The following is a 22,936-nucleotide window of genomic DNA, read 5'->3' on the forward strand; positions in this document are numbered from 1 at the left end:
TGCCTAACCAGGTTAACTAAGTACAAAATTCTAATAAATTATAGATCTTCTCACATATCTCTATCTCACATAGAATCACAGAATACTTAGGGTTGGAAAGGACCTCAAGATCATCTAGTTCCAACCCCCCTGCCATGGGCAGGGACACCTCACACTAAACCATCGCACCCAAGGCTCTGTCCAACCTGGCCTTGAACACTGCCAGGTATGGAGCATTCACAACCTCCCTGGGCAGCCCATCCCAGTGCCTCACCATCCTTACAGTAAAGAACTTCTTCCTTAAATCCAATCTGAACTTCCCCTGTTTAAGTTTTAACCCATTACCCCTTGTCCGGTCACTACAGTCCCTAATGAACAGTCCATCCCCAGCATCCTTATAGCCCCCTTCAGATACTGGAAGGCTGCTATTAGGTCTCCACGCAGCCTTCTCTTCTCCAGGCTGAACAGCCCCAACTTCCTCAGCCTGTCTTCATACAGGAGGTGCTCCAGTCCCCTGATCATCCTCGTGGCCTCCTCTGGACTTGTTCCAACAGTTCCATGTCCTTTTTATGTTGAGGACACCAGAACTGCACCCAATGCTCCAGGTGAGGTCTCACAAGAGCAGAGCAGAGGGGCAGGATCACCTCCTTCGACCTGCTGGTCACGCTCCTTTTGATGCAGCCCAGGATACGGTTGGCTTTCTGGGCTGCAAGCGCACACTGAAGCCTGCTCATGTTCATTTTCTCATCCACCAGCACCCCCAAGTCCTTCTCTGCAGGGCTGCTCTGAATCTCTTCTTTGCCCAACCTGCAGCTGTGCCTGGGATTGCCCTGACCCAGGAGTAGGACTTTGCACTTGCACTGTTAAGGTTGGCATCAGCCCACCTCACAAGCGTGTCAAGGTCCCTCTGGATGGCATCCCTTCCCTCCAGCGTATCAACCGGACCACACAGCTTGGTGTCATCAGCAAACTTGCTGAGGGTGCACTCAATCCCACTGGCCATGTCACCTACAAAGATGCTGAACAAGACCGGTCCCAAAGCCGATCCCTGAGGGACACCACTCATTACTGGTCTCCAGCCGGACATTGAGCCATTGACCACAACTCTTTGTGTGCGGCCGTCCAGCCAGTTCTTTATCTACAGAGTGGTCCATCCATCAAATTGATATCTCTCCAATTTAGAGAGAAGGATGTTGCGCGGGACGGTGTCGAACGCTTTGCACAAGTCCAGGTAGATGACACCAACTGCTTTACCCTTGTTCATCAGTTCTGTAGCCCCATCATAGAAGGCCACCAAATTGGTCAGGCAGGATTTCCCCTTAGTGAAGCCATGCTGGCTGTCACCAAGCACCTTGTTGTTTTTCATGTGCCTTAGCATGCCTTCCAGGAGAATGTGCTCCAAGATTTTACCAGGCACAGAGGTGAGACTGACTGGTCTGTAATTCCCCGGGTCTTCCATTTTCCCCTTCTTGAAAACGGGGGTTATATTGGGAACTTCACCTGACTGCCATGATTTTTCAAATATGATGGGCATCTTAGCTTTCCCACTATATCATGAGGGATTAATTATTTCTCCCGAGTTAAGAATAAAAATAAAATCACATCCTCCCTAGGATATTATGATAAGTTTTTCTGTGGTGTTTATCTCAAGCTGATAGCTTGTATGAAAACAGTGTCTCAATTTCTCATTGCAAAGAATGATCACATATTTTGAATACAGGAATTTGAAGCCCTTTTATGTTAAAGGCAGCAAACTTCCAGGGCTGTTGAGAATGTGAAGCTGCTTAAAGTATCACCATAAGGTTCAGATTTTTCCACCCGTGATAAAGCCAGACAGTGCCAGTGTAAGAGAGGCCTGAGCTCTGTTTTTACTATCCCTTTTGATTTCAGCCTTTGAGACACTGAAGGAATTACCACTAATCCTTTACAGCTATATAATCTGGTGCCCTACTGATCATTGATCTTAGAATCTGATTATTTTTATCCCCTTGATGCAACTTCAGTGAAGTTTCATATTTCAGCAGCAGAATTAACTTTTTTAGTGTAATCATTCTCTTTTAATCTCAATGCATCCTATTTTGCATTGCTTTGCCTCATATGAACACGGCTTTGCTAGCCTCTTTCCAAGGTTCAGAGATAACAGGACACAGGTGCTCACAGGTAATTCCTAGTTGAAACACCTTCCTGATCACACCCCTTTTGTTGGAAGGTATAAATTACTGTGGTGCCTAGCTTTGTTGGTAAGAGGGGGTTTTGGTTTGTGTATGTTTTGTATTTGGGGTCTTTGATGTCTATGGATCCATATGTTGTTACTCTAATGCTCTCTGGTAAGGTAAGACTATGAGGAATTTTGTAGATTCATACTGAAAACTGGGTGTTTCTAGCTAGCATTTTCTGCTGGGTTCTTGTTGTAGTCTGTGTTTATGTAGCAGGAACCTCCAAGAATGCAGCAATTAAATAAACTGAAGTATCTTTGAATTGGTCTAAAAATCTCAAAGTTTTTTGGGTAGAATTACTTAGAAAAAGTGTTGGGTTTTTTTATGGTTCTTTCAACTCTGAAGCTAAAGTCACATTTGGCATACATTGAAAATTAGCTTTCTTTCAGTATATTGCTGCCTTGCTTTTGCAAGTGGCTCTGGATTATGATATGAGGGAAGTGGGAGGCTAATTATTTAAAGTGAATGTAACAAATGTTGTATAAGCCTCATAAAGGTCCATCTGAATTTGCTTCTGGCTGAGGCAGTGGTAGCGGCTCTGGCATCTTTATAGACAATTCTCTTTCCTTTCATGAAGTATCATTCTTCAACAATTTTAATAGTGTGAAGTCATTAAACTTCCCTCTAATTTTCCAAGTTAATTAAGGAAATAGAAGTTTGTTTCCTGGCAACCTACCTTCTTTTGCAATCTCTAGTGTGTATATTCATATGTAACTGAGATTGTCACTCTGCTAAATTAAAAATTCATAAGTAAAAGGTTGCTGCTTGGGCCTAGAAATAATTAGGAACTTATGAACAAAGTTTCTATTTCATTGAAAGTTCTCTTACAGGGTCCTAAATTCTGTAATCTTTAATTACAAATACCCATGGATTTCAAAGGCAAAATTTCAACAATTAAAAACTGCAGAATTTAGTCAAAGATAAGGGGTGGGTAATCCTTTGGGATCCTAAAGAGGATCGTGTGGGTGTGCTCATCTGTTTCCTGAGGTATTACTGTGACATTAAGACCCAGATTCGCACTTTGATTCCCAGTACTCAATTGACTCTGCAAAGAGTCTTTCAGATGAGATTTCAGAAGCACTTGAATGGTGCTTTGTGGACTTGTGGCCTTTTGACTACCTTGATTAGTCAGGCATGGAGCACAGCTACTGATGTCTCCCAGGTATCTTTAATCACAAGTCCTGAAATGCAGTTAAGTTTCTGCTTTAATGGCCTGTCAGTTGATTTGCAGCCAGATTTTGGCATATCAACAGTTTTTCTTCGAGTGCTTCACTTATGAAAGGTGCTCTCTTAGGACCCAGTCAAGGTAACATGGTTTGCCACTGTGAATGTGTAGAGTAACTGCTGTCCTTATCGAGCCTTTAAAAGCTTAAAGAATGAGGAGTGATAAAAAAGAGTGACCAAAGATGCTTGCAAGGCTGTATGGACTGGTTGTTCATGTCTAGCTGTACATATAACGAAGTCTTCCCTGGTTATTTCCCTGAAGAAAGCCCTCTGTCTGATCACCGCCTGCATTTCTTGGAATCTATATGGTAAAAAATATGAAAGAGCTACCTTGATGTTTCTTAAAGAGTTGCTTGGCCACAGAATGTATTAAGAAAATAATCTAGGTAACCCCTAGGCTATCTGATAGCTCAGCTCTTTACAGGCGGAAAGGAGCTTATATTGGTGCGGCATACTTGGATTGATATAACTGCATCCTCACTAGAGCAGCTGTGACTACTGCCAGCCCTACAGCTTGTTCTGGTCTTCTTCAAGGGCCTCATTCTGACACCATCCTGCTAAAACCTTATTTCTGTGGGCAGCTGTCCACAATTGTGCCCTGATTGCAAAACCTGATGTTGGTTTTGCAGGTCTTCTGCTTTTCTAAATACAACATAGAAAATGTTGGTAGGTGTTAAGGCAGCCAAGAAACAAAAACAGCAATAAAAAGTTTGGGCTTTCTGACTCTCGTGTATTGATGTGAAGTGTAAACCTCATTAAAACGGAGCCGTGGAATAAGATTTCTCACATAGGAGAGCCAGAGCCTTAACTTAGAAAAATGGGGTTTGTGAGTAGATTTTTTTTTTTCCTTTTTCCTTTCTGGGCACAAGGGTATTGACTCAACAGAATGTGGATTATTTCCTTGCTGTTTAGTAGCTTCAGAAACAACAACTGTGTCTGAAGAGAATCAGAAAGTCAGATTCGAGCACCCGTACCTGCCTGATGCCTTGATCAAAATTCAGTGCTTGTACAACTGCAGAGAGATTCTCCTGTGCCAGCTGCTGTATGTGAGCACCTAATGAAATACAACGCAGCACAAACCCTGCTGGAGTCGAGTCCTCACCAACATCTTAGGAAGTCAGAAAAAATGTCAAACTTTCCAGCTCAGTTGGTTGGGCTGATTTGGAGTTACCTATAACTATGTTGAATGAGACACTTTGATTTCTGCTTAAAACAATCTTGGACCTACTAATGACTTAAACCTACTAATGAAAAGGATGAAGGGGCAGGGAGGGTGCATAATGCCAATGTCTGAACTCTGGGATCCACAAAGAAAGCAATATTGAGACTGATGACTCTGGTTCAGGATAGACTGCCTTGGAGAATTGCCTCTAAGGTGGGAAATTTTATGGCACAAAACCTGACTTCTGAGGGCTAAGCTGAGAGCTTATTTCACTATCTGTATTTGAAACAAGTCTCCGCAGAAATGAAGAAGCCTTTTTCAATGAAAAGGGTACCTTTCTCATAACACTTAAAAGAGCACATGGAATTTTTGTTCACCTCAAGAAGATGATACCATCCTCAATTCTAAATATGTTTCAATATGTGTATTTTTTTCCCCTCAGACCACACCGATGTTGTCAAAACTGCCTAACTCTCAAAGACTACAGAGAAAATACTGCAGAACTGAGAATATGAGTTGGGAATGCTATGTCAGTGGTGTTCTGACAGTGTTTTAACAAGGGGATCTACAAAACAGCTCTTTTCTGGCAGCAGTGAAACCACTAGGGAAACTTGTGGGTATGTGTTTGCCAAGAGGAGAAAGGTTGAGATTCATGGTAAGAAGATTGTGGCATTTGTAATACACTTGCTGTGTGTTTGTGATACACTGCTGCTGTTGCTTGGGTGATTAAAAAGGTTAAATGGATTCCAACACAGAGCAATGGAGTGGCTTGTAAAGTCAATGAGGGCAAATTCTTCTTTTGGGGCATTTTTTTAACCGAAGGGATAAATTGTCTGTGAACCGGTAGCAGGGATGTAGGGAGAAGTCCCTGCCCCTGCCGTGCAGTGCTTGGGTATCTTTAGAGCAAGCCCCCCCAGACAACAAATAACAATCAAAGATTATGGGAAGACTTTGTATTCATGGGGCACAGCGTAATGTTCAGGCTGCCTCCACTGAGATGCAACTCAAAGGTCTGAGGCTGCAATATTTCATCCAGGACCTGAACTGCATGGGACATGTCTGACTTGCTGTAGGAGCAGCCAACCCGCCCAGCTGCCCCCTGCCTTGGCCAGGGCAGCCACACACAGCAACCAGCGCGCAGAGTGCTCCAACCAGTTTACTTCTGACCGCAAAATGTCTGTCCTGCTTTCAGTGCCCCACACACCCCCCTTGGGCCCCAGTTTTGGGGAAAGAATATGGTACTTGTCTATGTACCATCCCAGTTAATGAGGGAAGTCTCTGGAAGAATGAGATGCTGGTTCTGCTGGGCATTTTGACTTGCTCCTTATAAAGTACTGCTTAGAGGAACCAAGTTAATATATTTTGCTCAGCTATTTGGTGTTAAGCCAGTTAATGGAACAAGGGCTCAGAGAGGACTTTTCAGTGAGATTTAGTAAATAACTTGGGGAGTTTCTTTTGCTTTTTTGTGGCAGAAAGAGATGTGGTCCTTTCTTTAGGTGTTTCATCTTAAAAATTCCATGGAATTGGGGGGACTCATACTCAATATAATGTCCTTGGTCTTCCCTGCTGTGTTACTGAGACACTGTGTCCTGGGTTCAGCACTTAAACCGTACTGGGTTTGTAACCTTCAGTTTTTAAAGCATTTGGAGCATTTAATGGCTTGGGAAGGGGTTGTCTGGGGAATGCTTTGGAGTAAACATCTCTTGTGTGGTCATGATGACAGGGAATTGATCTTGGTGATCCAGGTGTCTCTTACAATTTCTTTTTGTTAATAGGCATTTCTTTTTAAAGAAAGGATGTCTTAAAGGGGATAAATATCTTTCATTTATATTTTTTTTTATCCTCAGGGCAAAAAATACAGACATGTGAACCCTGTGACCATCACTGAAACGCATGGTCTTTCTTTTCAGTGTCAACTAATCGTGTTTTTAAACTTGGATCTACCAGTGAAGGGCAGTATATTCACACACATGGAAAATGAAAGAGGAAGAAAGAAAATTGCCCCAGTGAGTTTCCCCATTTCATGCCCCTATTAGTCTTGTAAGAGGTCTCTTGATGTCACAGGAATGAAGCTACCCAGGACGTTTTCCACCCACCCGGGAGGCAGGAAGTCCAGCGTGCAAGGATTACATTGCTTTCTTAAGTACTGCATTCTTGGACTACTTTATGATTTTGTTCTTGTTAAAGCAAGAAATCTGAATGCTTATGGAGGCAGAGAAACCAATACAGAATAAACAGTCACAGACGTGAAGAGGCTATGGCATTCACATCACTGCATGCCCCCAGACACTGTCTGTCACCCATGCCTATGAGTGGGCAGCTCACATCCATAATTATTCTGTCATTGGCTTCATCCCTGCAAATTCTGTTTGCTGAGACACAGTAAGAGGCTGAAAAGGACAAGAAGGGCTCCTTCACCATGGACCAGGAGCCACTTCTGTAGCAGAATGACTGCAAGCAATTTGGATGGCTGCAAGCTGTTTCCAATCCAGGCTCTGCTGGAGAGCCACATTGCCTCCTCCTGCAGCCTTAGGGTAAGCTTGTGTGATCGCTTCAGCTCACCTAGGAGAACACTGCTGCAGTAGAGCCTTTCCTTGTTCTTTTCATGTTTGCCACTGGTTCCCAAACCATGTGCACTAAGCCAGTGCTGTGGAGCTCATCAGCCTCTGATGAAACTATGGGAGCTGGCTAATGTGCAAGGAGGTACAATATTTCCAGCAGCCAGGACTTGTAAGTACACATGGAGAAAAGCAAAGTCTCATGTTTTGGCCCTGGGTCCCAGAAGTCCTTTGACTCTGCACAATTGCCTGGGCCATGGAGGAGCCCCAGGGTGGTAACACATCACTGACTTGGGTACATGTGCCTTGGGAATGGGCACAGCTGGCCAAAGGCGTCTGATTCACCCAAAAACATGAACTGCGTATAGGGAGAAATGACAAAAGGGAAGTAGACTGAAGAATTGACTGTACATTAGGGATCTTTGTGGAGTTTGTTAATTTTGAGATGAATTGAGAGCATTAGTCTTGCAAGTGAGATCACCCTCAATATGAGTCTAACTGGAATTTATCTATCAGAAAGTGGAATGAAACTATTCAAACTTTCTATGAAGTTACTTGTTAAAGATCAGTGGCTTTCAGTTGCAGTAAATTAAGGTTGGCAGTGAATTTCTGATTCATAACTAAAAAGACATCATAGTCATGTTCTATGCTGGAAATTCTTAATACAATTTCTTTCTCATTTTTTAGTCATTTGCCTAAATAGAGAAGACGAGTGACCTTGTAATTAGAGCACATGGCAGAAGCAAATCGTGTGTTTGTATTGCTATAGTCGGGTAACTTGCTCAGTATGTTAATTTCTCAGTATTAAATGCCATGGTAATCCACACTGGGACCTTGTGAATTCCATAAGAACAGTAAAGACTATTGATATGAAACTATTGCAGGAAAGGTACAAATGCTTAAATAATAAGTTAATGAAAGCAGTTGCGAACTACTAAGTTGAAATGGAAAACTGCATCAGGTGAAAACTGCATCAGGTAACATTTTCTGCTGTTCTTTGTGGATTGAACTTTGACAGTCCAGTTGCTGATCCTTCTTAAACATGTTATCACAGAGGTGCTACCACTGTCACTGACGGGTTTCAGCCTTGGCCAGTGATGGGTCCATCTTGGAGCCAGGTAGCATTGGCTCCATTTAACATTGAGGAAGCTTCTATTAGCTTCTCACAGAAGCCACCCTTGTGGCCTCCTCCCACTTCCAGCCAGCTACCAAAACCTTACCAGATAGCATCGTGTCACTTAGTAATAGGTGAAAAGGCAGTGTGGTGAAGAGACCAGTGTGTAACCCAGTATAGACTACTGCATATGCTTTGCAGGGTTGTCCAAAGCAAATTCACTTGTTCAGGACAGGTTCCTAATGTTTGCTACACCAGCTCCATTTGCGTTAGTTCTCTTGTTCTGAAACTTGAAGCTTTTGGCTTGAATAATTCATTTCCCATAATTAGATCTTTTTGTGAAAGCTATTGGCAAGATTTGGTTTTGATACCATCTTCTGCCATTGCATGCTTGCATTGGTCACATGAACTTTGTTGGCACACCACAAGTGAGACTTGCAGTCACATTGGAAAATACATTAGTAGTCCAATTTGAATGTCACAGATACCTTTGAAGTTTCTGATGCCAGCAATGGTCTCAGAGTGTTAATGAGGTCTGGGTTTAGTGAAAATGTTCACAAAGTTCAAATAAACTGCAGTTTCTGAGGGGCTGTTTTGAAAATCACTGAGCTTTGAGAATTCTGGATCTGGTTTAAGCAGTGCAGATGATTCCTTAATAAAATGAGCATGAACTAAAGCCTAGAATTAAACACAAAAAAGGTTAAAGTTGGGTATAAAATGAAAACCGGAATGTATAAATGGTAGACAAAATATTGTGCAAGTCAAGCATTTTGTACATCTTTATTACCTTCAAAGCAGAAGAGGTTCTGCTGAAATGCACTTGAGGGGGATGAGCACCAAGGGGATAAAAGGATGTGGAGGAGAGTGTGTAATAGGAAATAGCAGGTAAGGAAGGCAGCTGGGATGCTAGAGATGTAAGGATGAGGACAGGATGGAGGCTGTGGGACAGAGGGCTGAGAAGGAATGATGCCAGCCATGGTCTGCAGTTGCCACAGCAGGTTCTTGGCAGAGATAAACAAGGGACTTGGGGCTTCTGGTGGCCAGTGTGACATCACTGCCAGCAAACAGGGACAAAAACTACTCAAATTACATGTCAAATCTCATCCTACTTGCAGAGCTGATGGTGGTCCTTGGCTCCCACCATGTCTGTCTTTACCTTATTTGTGGGTGTTCAAATGCTCTTGATGACCTAAACAGTGTCAATGTGACATGACACAATGGAACTTCTGTATTTTCAGTTTGGTTTTGTTTATTTGTAAGTCTGTAAGAAAAGTACAGACAGAATAACCACAGAAAATTACTGAAATTGCAAGTCAATTATTAAGATACGTGCAAAAGCCCGAAAGAATAACTTGCGCTTGAAGGGTATTGGTGTAGCTATGGGAGGGGATGAGACTCACATATCTCTACAGCCCATGTAAGTGCTGCAGAAGAAACTTGGATCAGAGCATCTGTGCTCTTCTATCAAATCAGAAATTCTACCGAAAACATAATCTTCATAGTTTATTCTGGTTTATTTTGCAACAGCAAAAAGTTTGCAGGTACTGATTAGTGTTTTTGAGATGTGTCCATCTTGCTTTTCTTCTTATTTGGCAGCACCTGTAGTATGACATTAAAATGCTTCTTGTCTGTACTTAATCTCCACCGAGCAGTCAGAAATTCCTTATGTCCTCCTGCCATTTCGCAAGTCACATCTGTAAATACCAGGAGTGAAATCCTGACCCAGTAAAATGAACACATGTTTTTGTACATTCTAAGTTAAGCATCCTTTTATTTAAGTGGAGCAGAGATATGGCTTCAGTTCTTAAGCATCTCAAAATCATCAGCCAAATCTTAACTCCAAAATAGTCAGTGTAACATCACCAGTCATACTTACGGAGCTGTGTGTTGACATGAAAAATACATGACACAGGAATTGATTGGTTGATGTCCAATACAACATGCTAGGGTTTTATGTCAAAGAAAAGCATTTGAAATCAATACTTGAGAAGTTCTCCTCAGAAAATGAAGGAAATCAGCTTTTTTATCATTATTTTTAATAACTAACATTTTTTCACAGTGTGAGAGATTGTTCTATGTAGAATATGATAAAACTCTACAGAGGAACTGATCGACTGATCAGCAGGACAGGGTACGTACAAAATTTTGTACAGTTAAAGAGAATAAGCACATGTTCTGTGCTTTAAGGATGCTATTTCTTTAAAGCTATTTACACTGTTGGGACATGCTTGGGCTTCAGTGTTGTTTTTAAATAATACACAAAAAACATAAGGTTTTTTTCTTATGCAGTGTTTTTCCGCTGAGTTTTGAGCTGGGCCATCACACCCTCCCAAAAGACACAAATCTAATTCCACCCAGTGCTATCCACTGGCAGAAGACAATGACAACATGGCAGCACCTTTGAGTTTGCATCAGAGCTTACATGTTATTTCCCTGACATGCAAACCAAGTTCCCAGACCTGGGCTTGCAGACAGGTAAAACTCTCCTCCAGCAAGCTGCAGGCAGGCACACTGCACCTGCCCGATGACTTTTGAAGGTACTAATCTCTGAAATCACAGGTTTTCTGGCCTTTGTGTTTCGCTGGATCACATTACGCTCCAGTCCACAGCAAATGTGTTTTCTTCCCTTACTCACTGGATCTACAGGTCTTAATGTCGTTCTTTCTCACCATCCTCCAGCTGGCAGCTTCAGAGAGAGATTCCACCAGCCCCACTGTGACAGCAGTATCCATGGCTCAGTTTTCATGCTCCTGGGTTATGGTCATCTACAGACCTGGTACTTCTTGCTCTGGAGATGATTTAGAAGTAGAAACGCTGTTGACTCAAGTAAGAAAACCCAGCAAATGTATAATACTTTATTTTCCCATACAAGATTTCTGTGTGTCTTTGAGAGACACATGGCAGGTATAGCAGAGGAGGAACAGCACAGGGTGAGAATTGCCAAGTTGCTTTGAGCTCTTCATTTAGTTTGGGAGTTTGCTTCACATGAACTTCATCAGAGATGCTGGAGGGGAAAATTCGTGTGTGCACACGTGTGTGTGTCTGTGCAAACACACCGCTTTGCTTAAAGTGTAACGGCTGCTGCTCTTCATATTCGCATGGCTGCTACAACAGTGCACTTCCCTGTGACAATGAAGAGCCAGTTTCAGCCTTCTGGGGTTTGAGGTCAAGTTAGGTCTTACAGACAGTTCTGGGGGAAGTACTACAGTGAACACAGACTTACGTCTTCTGTGAAAGGCTTACTATTTTATTACATAATAAACAGAGCTCCACTTCTGACTCATCACTTTGTTTTTTTTCCCCTATATGTAAATGAAACCACAGAGTTGTTTTGACTGGAGCTGGTTGGACATCCCTAGATAACCACTCAGCAACTGGAAGCTTTGTTGAAGTCAAGGAGGCTATGCAAATCAGTGCCTGTGTACTCCATGTCTGGCTGCTCTCAGAAGGAAACAGCAAAGTTTTTAACATAACAGAACTGCCTTAGTATTTTGAAACTGAAAATTAGAACTGGGGGAGGGGAGAAATTGTGACTGCATCAGGAAAAAGTACTATTTTGAAATCACGTTCTGTACGTTGCAATGACTTTAAATGATACACAGGTAGTCCTGAATTGCCAGGTTTAGGCTGAAGCTGTTTTGTCTTGTGGTGAGTGAGAAGGTGGACACAAGCAGCACCAACCTGCACTATGCTCCTGGGGGAACGTGCAGTGAATATGCACAGTAGTGTCAGTGGACACAGATGCAAGGTACTGAATGGTATTTCAAAACAGCAACTGTTTTCTCATGCTGTGAAGGAGGAGGCTGTGGCCCAATGTGTTAGAGCGTATGAAGGATACCACCACAATAGTGGGGTTGTCCTGCACCCTGCAATGGAAACACATGGGACACCCACGTCCAGCCAGCATTGCTATCTGCTTCTGCACTGAGCCCCTCCGGAGACCTGTTCTCTCTGTTGGGCTTTCGGGGTTTGTTTTGGTTGCTTTGTTTGTTTTCTTTGACACACTTCAGCTTTGTTGGGCTTGGTACAAGTCTTTGTAAGGAAAATATTACCTTTACTTTCTGAGGCAAAAAAAGTTACCCTCCATGAAACTGGCCAACTTCTCGCGAGAGAGGAGTTTCCAAAAAGATAAAATGAATTTCACTGTCATTGCATGGCTGTTCTCATACTTTTTCCATAGCTGTTCTTCACTGAAGAGCTTGGCATACTCCAAACTGTGCAAATGGCGAGTAAAATGAGGAAAAAAAAAGCCTGGGAAAAAGGAAAGTCTAAGGGCTTCTTCTGGGCATTCATTAATTTCCCAAATTTATCTTGGACAGATAAAACGTTGCTGAGCCTCGAGGTGGCTCCTTTCCAGTGAAATTGTGAAGGAAAGCTCCGAATTTTCTTTTTTACCAGGATTCCTCTTCCAACTGAAACAAATCAGTTCTTTTAGGAGCAGTGGCTTTAATTTTTCCTTCCCAAATGCAGAAATGCTAAAGTTGCTTGTGAGGAATATTAAACTCTGCTGCATTCTGCTGGATTTCAACATTATAAATCCTTGTTTAAAAATACAAAATGAGAATGGAGGTAAAGAGTTTCTAGGTTAAACCTTTTAGCAAAGTATTTGAACAATGAATAGTGATAACAGACATAATCTGTATACAACTACGCACAATGTTATCTACTTGTGCCTTGTCCACATCACATAGTTTTAGATGTGCTGTTCATGGAAATGTACCTAGGTCTTTTCTACCACATTTCTGCATTGCTTACAAGGAATTCAGATTCAAGTCATAGTAAAAAACGCCACACATTGTTGCAGAGTTGACTTCCGTGGAAGCTATGTGATTACTCCAGGGTGCTCACAGTAGTTATGTATATTCATTAAATTTGAGATAAAAAAAGCAGAAGGGAGCTGTTCACGTACAAAGGATACTATTTGCTCTACTGCAGAATTTTTATTTCATCCAATCTCTTTACAACACTGAGCTACCATTACTGGACTGCATCCTGTGATAAAAGTGGTTTTCTGATGAACTCTCTAAATATGGTTGACATCTTGTTTGCTTTGGGCAAGCAACAGTTCCTTTGACAAGGTGATTTATTGTTATGATCATCAGACTAACGCTCTCTGAAGTAATTCTTACTCTCAGATGTTAATTATAGGTGGAGAGAATTGAAACAGAACATTTAAAATGGATATTATTATCACATATACAAACAAGCATTGCATAAGAATATTAACGTTCTGAGGTAATCAGGCATGTGCTTATGGAAAACATTCTACAATGCTGGCTTTCTCCTGCTGTTTCTCACTTACCTGTGAAATTCCATTGCTAATTGGAAGTAGTACAGCTTTGGCTCACTACATTAGAGGAATTTGCATTGTGGAAAGTCACAAAGGCAAGCAAATGCCTTGCTCACTCAACACGAATCAGAGAAATAACCAGTGAATATTAAGTGCACTGTTTTCATATGATGTTCCTTGCAGTAGCTACTACCACGGAAAGGAAGTAATGCCATTTGTGGCTGGAACCCACATTTGATTGACTTTCTAGTGCTGGGGAAAGGTTTGGTGGAGTTACGAAGAAACTCCATTGTGCGTTCATTACATCGGTATCTATTGTGTAACTTCGTTTAGCTTTGTACAGAGAAATTGAATTTTTGTTTTGAGTAATCTGAGGAACATCCTAGGGGATTTTGCCTTAGAAAGTGGCAACAGAAAAACCAGTTGAAGAAGTAAAGTTAAAAATGGAGTGACACACTTTTGGCTCAAATAGCTTATGAAGTCAAGTAGAGCTTGGGTGCCAATGAATCTTTATGCTCTGCAGCTCTGCACTGCAGGGTTGGAGATTGAGTTTAATATCTATCCTGTTCATTCATTCTCCAGCTAGATAGATAGAGTGACGACTGCCACCCCCCAAGAACCAGTTAAGCTTCAGGGAAGAGCAGAGTTAGGAACAGACAGGAAAGTCACCAATCACTGTGTGGTAACTGCAGGGGTTATTTATTTACTTAACAGGATGCCATCCTCTTCCCTCTGTAATCTAGAAGGTCCTGGTTTCACTACCTTCATACTTTCTGCCTATAATGAGAGCAGAACCCAGTAGAGACTCTCCTTTTCTGATACATGATCAAATGAGCTCTCATACATGCAAAAAGCAGTCAATTTTAACTCGAATTGAGAATTGTCAGTCTGTGTGCAATTCTGAAAAGCCCTGGGTATAAGATCTCAAAAAAAAAAGAAGCGCTGGGCTACATTTTTGGCAAAACCAATCCTAGCACAAATCCACGAACATCTTATTTGTGAAATATTTCCTTTTTTTTTTTCTCTATCTCCTCAGACAAATTTAAGACACATCTCATTGCTGCTCAAGTCCAGGAATTTACTGACATTTGTCAATGATTTCATCTATGTGACAGACCTGTTTTTTACAGAGCTGTTGTGCATTTACTCAGGATGATGTCAGAGCCACAGAAGGAGCAAAAGAGCACAATTCCCAATATGAGCAACTCCAGGCACATCCTCATACTCCACAGCGTGATGGTAAGCAGAAACAAATGTGTCCACTCCATGCAAGCAGTTTCATCATTTTTTGGGAAAGTACTCAGTGGAAGTTCCCGTATGCAAGGATTTCTCCTTACTTTGACACCTAAATTTCTTGTTGAATGACAGTTATTGACCAACCAGTAACCTCCCCAGAATAAGGAACAGTGTGTAGGTTCATATCCAAAATCTCAAGACATCCCATAATGACGTGAAAAGCTGTGTCTGCTTTTGCTTTGCTCAAACAGAAATGGAAGCTGTCGCCTCCTTTCCTGTTTTCCTCTCTCTTCTCCTTGCCTTTCTGTAGTTCAGGCAGTAGAGACCTGGCTCCTTTGATGAAGCAGCTTGATCTCAATGTCTTTACCCTAGCACCTGTACACAGGGGCCATACCAGCGGGCTCAGTGTTCAATTCTTAGCTGTTTGATGTTGTATCCCTTAAAAGCAGCTTTTTAAGAAATTGCAGAACAGCAACAACAACACTGGAGGATGTGACAATGTCTGTTAATCCCACTGCTGTTAAATCTTGAGGCAAGGCATGCAATGTCACTTGCTACCAGTGCAAAACTGCTGTTCAGTTGGCATCAACACAAACAAGGTATTCCTGGTTAGTAATGGCTGTGGCAAACTCAGGGCAGGGGCCACGCAGAAACACAGCTTCAGGCTGGCATTATTATTTCATTCTTACAGCTGGCACATCAGCTCCCACACCTGCCCCTGTGTCGTGAACGAGAAGCCTTCTGCAAAGATTTCATTCAGTAATGTGTAGTGGTGAGAAATAGAGTTGTTGTGGTTAAGTATGAAACAATCTAATTCCCATTAATCTTGTAACAGTCTGTATGTCAATGCAGCTGAGAATGAGACAGATAAAATGCAGTTAAAAACTAAGGACTCTTTTGTCTCTTTGCCTGTTTAATTACATTTTTGGCTGCAGAGGGGTCATTTTAGTGGTAAAAGAAATTTTTAAAAGACTTCCCCTTTTCAAATATAATTCAGATAGCAGATCCGTATCATAAACCTTGTAACAAGAAAGCTGATTACTAAGAAAGCTGATACTGTTGAGAAGGGAAAACAAAATATATCTGGATCTCCTGGTTTATGGCTATGATAAATAACTGTAAAAAAAGATGAATTTTCAGGGACCATATTTTTAAGAAGTAGAAGAGTGCAATACAAAGTCAAGGCTAAAAGCAGTACCACAGAAAGTGTGGTTTTTCACTGAAAGATGACACTGTAAAAATAACTTCGGGGGCTTCAAATTTTTTAATTTACAAAGAAATCAATTAAAAAATATTGAAATATTCATATGCTCCCTATTAGAGTTTAGATCTACTCTGAACATCTTTTTAATGGACCAAGTTAAGGAATGTGAATTCTACTGCACACATCCAAGTTAAGCTCGTGTATTGCTGCTCTCCCTAGTGGTTTGCTGCATGATTAACTATGTGAAACTACACAGCAAGAGTAGTTTTGTGTCCTTGAAATTCCATGATCTATGACTCAAATGGATATTGAAAACCTGGGTTTCATATTTCTTCAAATTTTCCAGTGGAATTTCAAATATCTGTTGAGAATGTTAGACCGCTGTGGTAACCTTACTCTTTCAGAAAGCTCATTTATAAGTATCTTAGATCAGACTGTGGGCCAGTTTGCAAATCTCTGTTGCAGAAAATGTCTTAAAGACTGGCACATGCATTCATTCCCTATGTAAGCCAGAAGATAGACCTTAGTCTCCTGATCCCTTCTTTGAGAATACAGGCAGCACGCTTCAGGTCTGACATGATCCATTAAAAACAGTGGAAGATTTTCCTATCGTCAAGGTTGTTTCAGCCACAGCCTGCATGTAAGGGGCAACCTTTCTGCAGCACCTCGGTCAGAGAAGTCTGAAATGAGTTCTCCTGTCTAAGCATTGTAGCTTTAGCACCCAAGAGATTTTTGTGACCATTGGCGCAGAAACAGTTTTCACTGACATCTACACTGAAACACCATTATATTAGAGGGAGAAGGATTAGCCCTGTACTGTTTCCTCTTTAAACTTGGAACATTCCTTTTTCCACTGTACAAACTCTGTATAAATTCACATTAATCCAAATTTGGCTCTATCAGAAATAGAAAATAAAAGCCAAAAGAAGGCTTTTCTTTCAGCTTTCTTTAAAGAGCTTGCTCAAAGTTCCAGAACCTGCTCACAGGTTACCTTTGCCTTTGCAGTTTATCAACATAAAAGCTATGTAAAGCTTTGAATTATGTAGTTTTAATTAGTCTAGGCTAGTACCAAGCAACCTTATTATTTCTCTATGTATAGTATTAATAACTCTCACAATTTTACAGAGACTCATCTTTTCTTAACATAACTGTTAGTGTTCAGATTTACATGGTAACACATGAGAATCAATTTTCAGCTTACATTTTTTACTAAAATCAGCTTCTGGCTATTGTGGTTGCAAAGAACCGCTGATGCGTGCAACGCAGCTGCATACCAGCAGAAGACAGAAAATACTGTTTAAAAGGTAAGTCCCTGGAGTAGGTGATACGTGGAAAGGCCAGCAGGGCTATAGCCCCTCCTGGGATATTCTGTTCCAAATGTTATGTGGTACGTAACAGCAGGGAGGATTTGCCAGCCCAGAGTCCCTCTCTTTTCCCCACTCTACTGTGGTTGCTAGAAACCATCACACACTAAAGCTCCCGAATTTTTAGCCCTCAGGGGTGGTAATACTGTAGTCCCTCTTATTACAACATGACTTCAGCAGAGCGAACGTTGACAGAAGTTGCAGAAGTGCATGTCGTGTCACAAAGCAACCACTGGAGTCATTTCAGAAATTTCCTTTGACTTTCAGAAGTTGAGGGACGCTTCAGGGGTTCGTTTCTGAAACATCATTGCTTTCCAAATAGGCCTTGTATGACCTCATCCATTAACAGTCATAGCAGGCGTTAAAGCTCTTATTACATACTTTGAAATACCTATTCCCCCCCTCCAGGAACCTGGAATTTTCTGACAGATAAAAAATGGTGCAACAAGATGCTTACCTCATGACTGGGCACTGAATCTTGCTCCTGGTATCCCTTATAATATGGGGTCCCCATCTCAGTTTGAGTCTCTAGGTTTTAGTATAAAATAAATATATAAACATTAATAATTACGTATCAAAGTAGGAAGCTGTCATTACTTCCCTATACTTCCAGGTATATCCTTGAGTAATTTATGTCCATTTTCTCCTTCAAAATAGCAATATAGGCAGATAAGAGAAGTATTTTTCCTAATAGTTACACTTTGTACTGACATACATGCACTAAAAGTACAATCGAAATTCTATTAATACAGTGTTTCATACCCAGATGTCAGCTTGTTCTGCTGGGATCCTGAGCTTGATCTGAAGTTGCACAGCAGTAGTTAGCACAGTGCCGAGCCTGAACAGCCCACCCTCTTAAGAAAGCTTCAGATCTGCTTGTGAAATACTATGTAAATATAGACTTAGTCAACGGAACTACTAGTAAGAATAACTCCTCTGCTCTGCTCTACTTTGCTTTCCTGTCGTTAATGCTATGATAACAGGCTGGTACATGAGCAGTGTGCTTGTATATAGCACAAATCATTTTCCCCAAAGGAGGAAGTGTCTGTGGATTAGAAGGGCAAGAAGGAGACTTTACTTTGTTCTTCATAAACACATTTCAGTCAGGGTGGTGAGATACTGGAACAGGTTGCCTAAAGAAGCTGTGGCTGCCCATCCCTGGCAGTGTTCAAGGCCAGGTTGGAGGGGACGTGAAGCAACCTGCTCTAGTGGAAGGCATCCATGCCGTGGCAGGGGTTGGAACTGAATGAGCTTTAAGGTCCCTACCAACCCAAACCATTCTATGATTCTATGAGTCTATGATAATGTCTTTCAGTGCCTTTGACAATTTTCCCTTTCTCCCTAAAATGGGAGTTAATGAATGGCACTTTTATTCCCAGATCTTCACTTCATCAGAGCTGCAGATCACTCAGCATGGGCTATGCTAGCCAGTGCAAAAGCAGCACTCCTTCACCTGTGGTTCATGAGCAGCCTTTTCCTCATAAGGCCCTTGGATACTGCATGTAGCCATAGGGATTTAACAATCTTATACTTCATTAAAGGAAAACAATGTCTCCTGTTTCCAGCAGTTTATTATTTCTTTAATCTCTGAGACTGCAAGTCCTAGAGCCAAAACTAATTCTTGCAGTTGCTGAAGAAGAATAATTTAAAAAACAACCCCAGAGTAACCTGTCCTTCAAAGACTGTGCTATTGGCAGGTGAGTGAGGTTAAAATCAAATATTCTATATAATCCCACAAAAATTACAGCGTAATGACTCCTGCAGAAGGTGTTATAACACCTCTCTCTGAGGCATGCTTAACTTTGCAATTCCTTTCTGAATTTGTTGCCCAAAGATTTTTTCCTTGTCTATTACTAACTTACTGTGAATACCCCAAAAATGTTATATGCAATATTAGAATTGCAAAGAAACCAAGTGTCTGCTCTCCTTTCTATAGAAGTTGCCTGACAAACAAGAAAATGCTGCTTGAATTTAAGTCAGTAAGTTAGAGCTTGGTTTTCCCCTTTACTTTCAGTTTGATATGTTATTTCCCCCACCCCCACCACTGTATCCTGGCCTAACTTACAGTGACAGTGGATTTCAAGTAGTTCAACATCACACTCAAGAAATGAGTGAACTTTACATAAAGTGAGCAACTTGCATCTAGATCCTCCAGCTGGGTGTAACATATCAGACTTACCAAATGTAAACAAGAGATTTGTGATGGAAATAGAGGATTGATGTAATAGGAAGCATTGCATTGCACTGCATTGCAATGCACTTAAAAAAGCAATGAACCATCTTCACATGTATGCTCTGAGGGAGGAGCTTTTGTGCTTCCTGTGTTAAAGAGAGGCTGGTATCTCTATCATTCTGGGATGAATATGTTTCTTTTATATCTCTGCCCCATATTTTCTGAGTAACTATGGAGATCTGCAAAAGCATATCATGGACTTGGATACCCAAATTCCATTAACTCTCTGCAATCATTTACTGTAGAAGACGTAATTTGGTACTTAAAACTCTATTGAAATGACATATCTCTTTCTGCCCTTTTTTTTTTTTTATTTATTCTTAGGCAGGATGGTACTAGCTCCTTCCTCGCATTATTTTTTCACTTCTAATACTGCTTCTAAACACAGGTTGCATGTATAATGGAGTCTACAGAGAGAGGTCCAGTATATCGTGAGTTTTAAGTTGGCGGGGAAGACGTGAATTTACTGGTGGAGGAGTAGGACTAAGAGTCAAAACCCCCTTCTTTCCACTTCTCTTTATTTACAGAAGCATGTGCTCTGTGTCTGCATGTATTTTATATCCATATTCAGCCCTACCCTGAACAACAGTTTAATCTAAAGTTGAGTAACTACATTAGCATTATACCGGCCAATTAACTGGGTCAGGCCACAGTAATACTATTGTTCAGCTTCTACTCTGGAGGTAGTGGATGGCATACCAGCTCAGAGCACAAGCGAGGTAAACTTCTTATCGTGTTCTCCATCCAAGGAGAGGTGCTCAAAGTCCCCACCTTGTGTGGCTGCTCTAGTTGTGTCACTATGCAAAGAAACCAGTGTTGCATAAACCTTAGAGGTTTTGATTTGTATAAAAGTGGGATTTATTCCCCCCCCCCCCCACTATTGCTTTGCATTTCTCTCAAGGTTTAATCTTGGTTCAGTGATTCCATGTAGTAGCTCGCAACTGGAATTTTTTAGGAAAATTCATTGATATACTAATATTACACAGTGTTTCCTCATGAAGTCACATAAATCACTGTTGAGTGAATTAAGTGAATTTGGTGAACTAAAGAACAGAGTTCCCTTCTTACTGCTACTACATTAATAATAACAGTATTAAAATCTGATCTTTGGCGTTGATCTCCAAATCAACACCCATGCAAAACCAGCCAGATGCTAAAGGAAATTCCATATAGAGGAATCATACTAATTATACAATTTGTATGAATCTTCCTTTTACTAATGTTATGCAGGTTTTTTCCTGGGTTGTGGTAAAATAACTGTGTCATTTCAAGAAGCAAAAATCATCTGTCATTCAAAAGAAAGGAAAAGCATTTTCAAACAAGCCATTCCTGCTGAAAAGGAATGTTTCCGTTGCGTTAGAGGAGAGCAAAACCTGGACATAGAGTTTCCACCATTCTCTTTCAGCATCATAAGGGAAGTAGGATAAAATAATTGGAGAGAAGCTGCTCTCCTCCAAATTTCCCCTTAAGAATATATGAGCTCATAATGGAAAACCAGACTGTCGTCAAAGATATTTTCACAATCTCTATGTTTTAATATTTAAAAATTCCTCTGATGGATCATAGCAAACTATCCCATCATGGAAGTTCCACACAAATGCATCTGTGCTTCCTAACTGGTGCCTAAAATTCTTGACATAAAGCTTGGGTACTGAATTACTCCACTTGACCCGTAGCAATAGCTGAGCTAAGGCAGTTCTATAGGCTCCATGCATGTATGTGCACACTCTATAAAAGTGTATTTATTTCTATTAATCATTAAGTATTCATGTTTCAGAACTGAGCAGGCATTCAAAGACTACCATCAGGTTGGGTGGATGTCTATGCTACGCATTAGTGACATTACAGTCAAAAAAGGAAAGCCATAATACATGGTTGATTAAGTAAGCAAACTGGCAAGCTAAGATGGGTTGAGAAGGAAGTAGGCAACATGTATGTAAAGTTACTTGTGCCCTTATTTATCTGCTCAGTGACTGAATGCATCTTTCAAGTTTTCCTGGTCATTGCCAACTTGCTGTTGAACTTGCGTGTTATCACAGAGGTGAATTCTGGATATTGAAAATTGTCTTAAATGGGAAAAAAATGTTGCCTAGCCTAGATTCACCCTGGGGTCTTTCTCATTTGTGAAAGGAGAGCTGCCCTAAGTGCTTCTCAGAGGCTGCACTTCTAAGAGGCTAAGAATGCAAGGGGAAACGGGTACCACTGCTCACCGGGGCTTTCTCCCTGCCCTTGCTACAAGGTCTTCCCTGGGAGGAAAAGCAGATGAATGGGAACATGCTGCACAGCCCAGCCTGCTCCTGATGTGAGTTTCAAAGGTAGTCAGGGACCAGGATCAGGAGGAGACAATATTTTCACCTGGAACAGTTTGAATACCTTTCACTTGCCTGTGCACAAGCTGCTTCTGCCACATGTTTCTCAGCATGCCTTCTCAGACTGCCATCTTCTCTTTCTCATCAGTGGAACAACACCCTCAGAGGAACTGTCAATGTCTGTGTGAGCCACCTTTGGCAAACTAGCCTGGATAACAACAGATGTTAAGGTAGGAGTGGGAGTATAAACAGTGTACATGAATGGAGGATCCAAAACTGCCTGAGAAGACATTTGTCCCAGACGATCATGTAGGAGAGGAAGACAAGCATCAGTCAGATGCAAAGACAGTCCATGTGCTTGTAACCCACACGTCCCCTCAATATGTGTGTAAGACTGTGTGTATGTGTGGAAGAGTGAGAGAAGAGCTTTTTGAGATAAGTGGAGAGTAGAGACCTATAGGTATTAATTAACAGTTTGGAAGTTTCTAGTACTCTGGTTTGTCTGTTATGCTGTTGATACAGATCTGGAATGAATAATTTGCTGTTGCTGGTCAGTTCTCTGTCATGAATAAATCAGTAAGCCACTTTGATCCAGATTCAGTACACAGGATGTGAAGGGAGCAGTTTTTCTCTATGGGAAAGCCACCATTTCAAATCTGCTTCCAGGAGCTGCACTTGCAGCCTTCAGCCCTCTCGCTCGGCTCTTGCCAGCTCTGGCTGTGAGCTCTAGCAAAGGGAAATCTCGGCTGATGTTTGAGTAACAGGTTGGGTACGCTGGGCTTGGCGAGGAAGTTGTTAGGCCCATCTGAGATTGCAGTGCTCTAGTTTTGCGTTTAGTCAGGTGGGAGTTAAAGTTCAGCAGCCAAAGGTGTATGTGACCCTACTCAGGCTGTGCTTGCAGAGGGTGACTGAGGAGAGAAAAGCATTGCACTGGCACTGGCAATGTTGTATGTTTGTGTAAGGCTGTCAGCACAGTGAATGTGGAATCCTGAAACAACCCTCTTTCAAATTAGAGCGTGCCACCCTGTCAGCTGTTTGCCTCCCAGA

The 22,936-nt window shown here is 41.5% G+C and overlaps 1 protein-coding gene across 2 annotated transcripts in view; it reads left to right on the forward strand.

Annotated features, from left to right (window-relative positions):
- The first annotated feature begins 1,648 nt into the window (after positions 1-1,648).
- IL12B (interleukin 12B) overlaps positions 1,649-22,936 on the forward strand; it is a 33,641-nt gene continuing 12,353 nt past the window's right edge. The window contains exons 1-6 of one of the 2 annotated variants that reach the window (XM_065690785.1): positions 1,649-2,311; positions 5,024-5,236; positions 6,429-7,311; positions 10,933-11,079; positions 14,674-14,782; positions 22,038-22,119. The gene's annotated coding sequence lies outside the window, so the exon portion shown is untranslated. Of the gene's footprint in view, positions 2,312-5,023; positions 5,237-6,428; positions 7,312-10,932; positions 11,080-11,577; positions 12,481-14,673; positions 14,783-22,037; positions 22,120-22,936 lie in introns of those variants that run through there. The other variant, XR_010615180.1, reaches the window with a different exon arrangement.

The sequence above is a fragment of the Lathamus discolor genome, chromosome 10, assembly GCF_037157495.1.
Source record: "Lathamus discolor isolate bLatDis1 chromosome 10, bLatDis1.hap1, whole genome shotgun sequence".
Taxonomy (NCBI): Eukaryota; Metazoa; Chordata; class Aves; order Psittaciformes; family Psittacidae; genus Lathamus; species Lathamus discolor.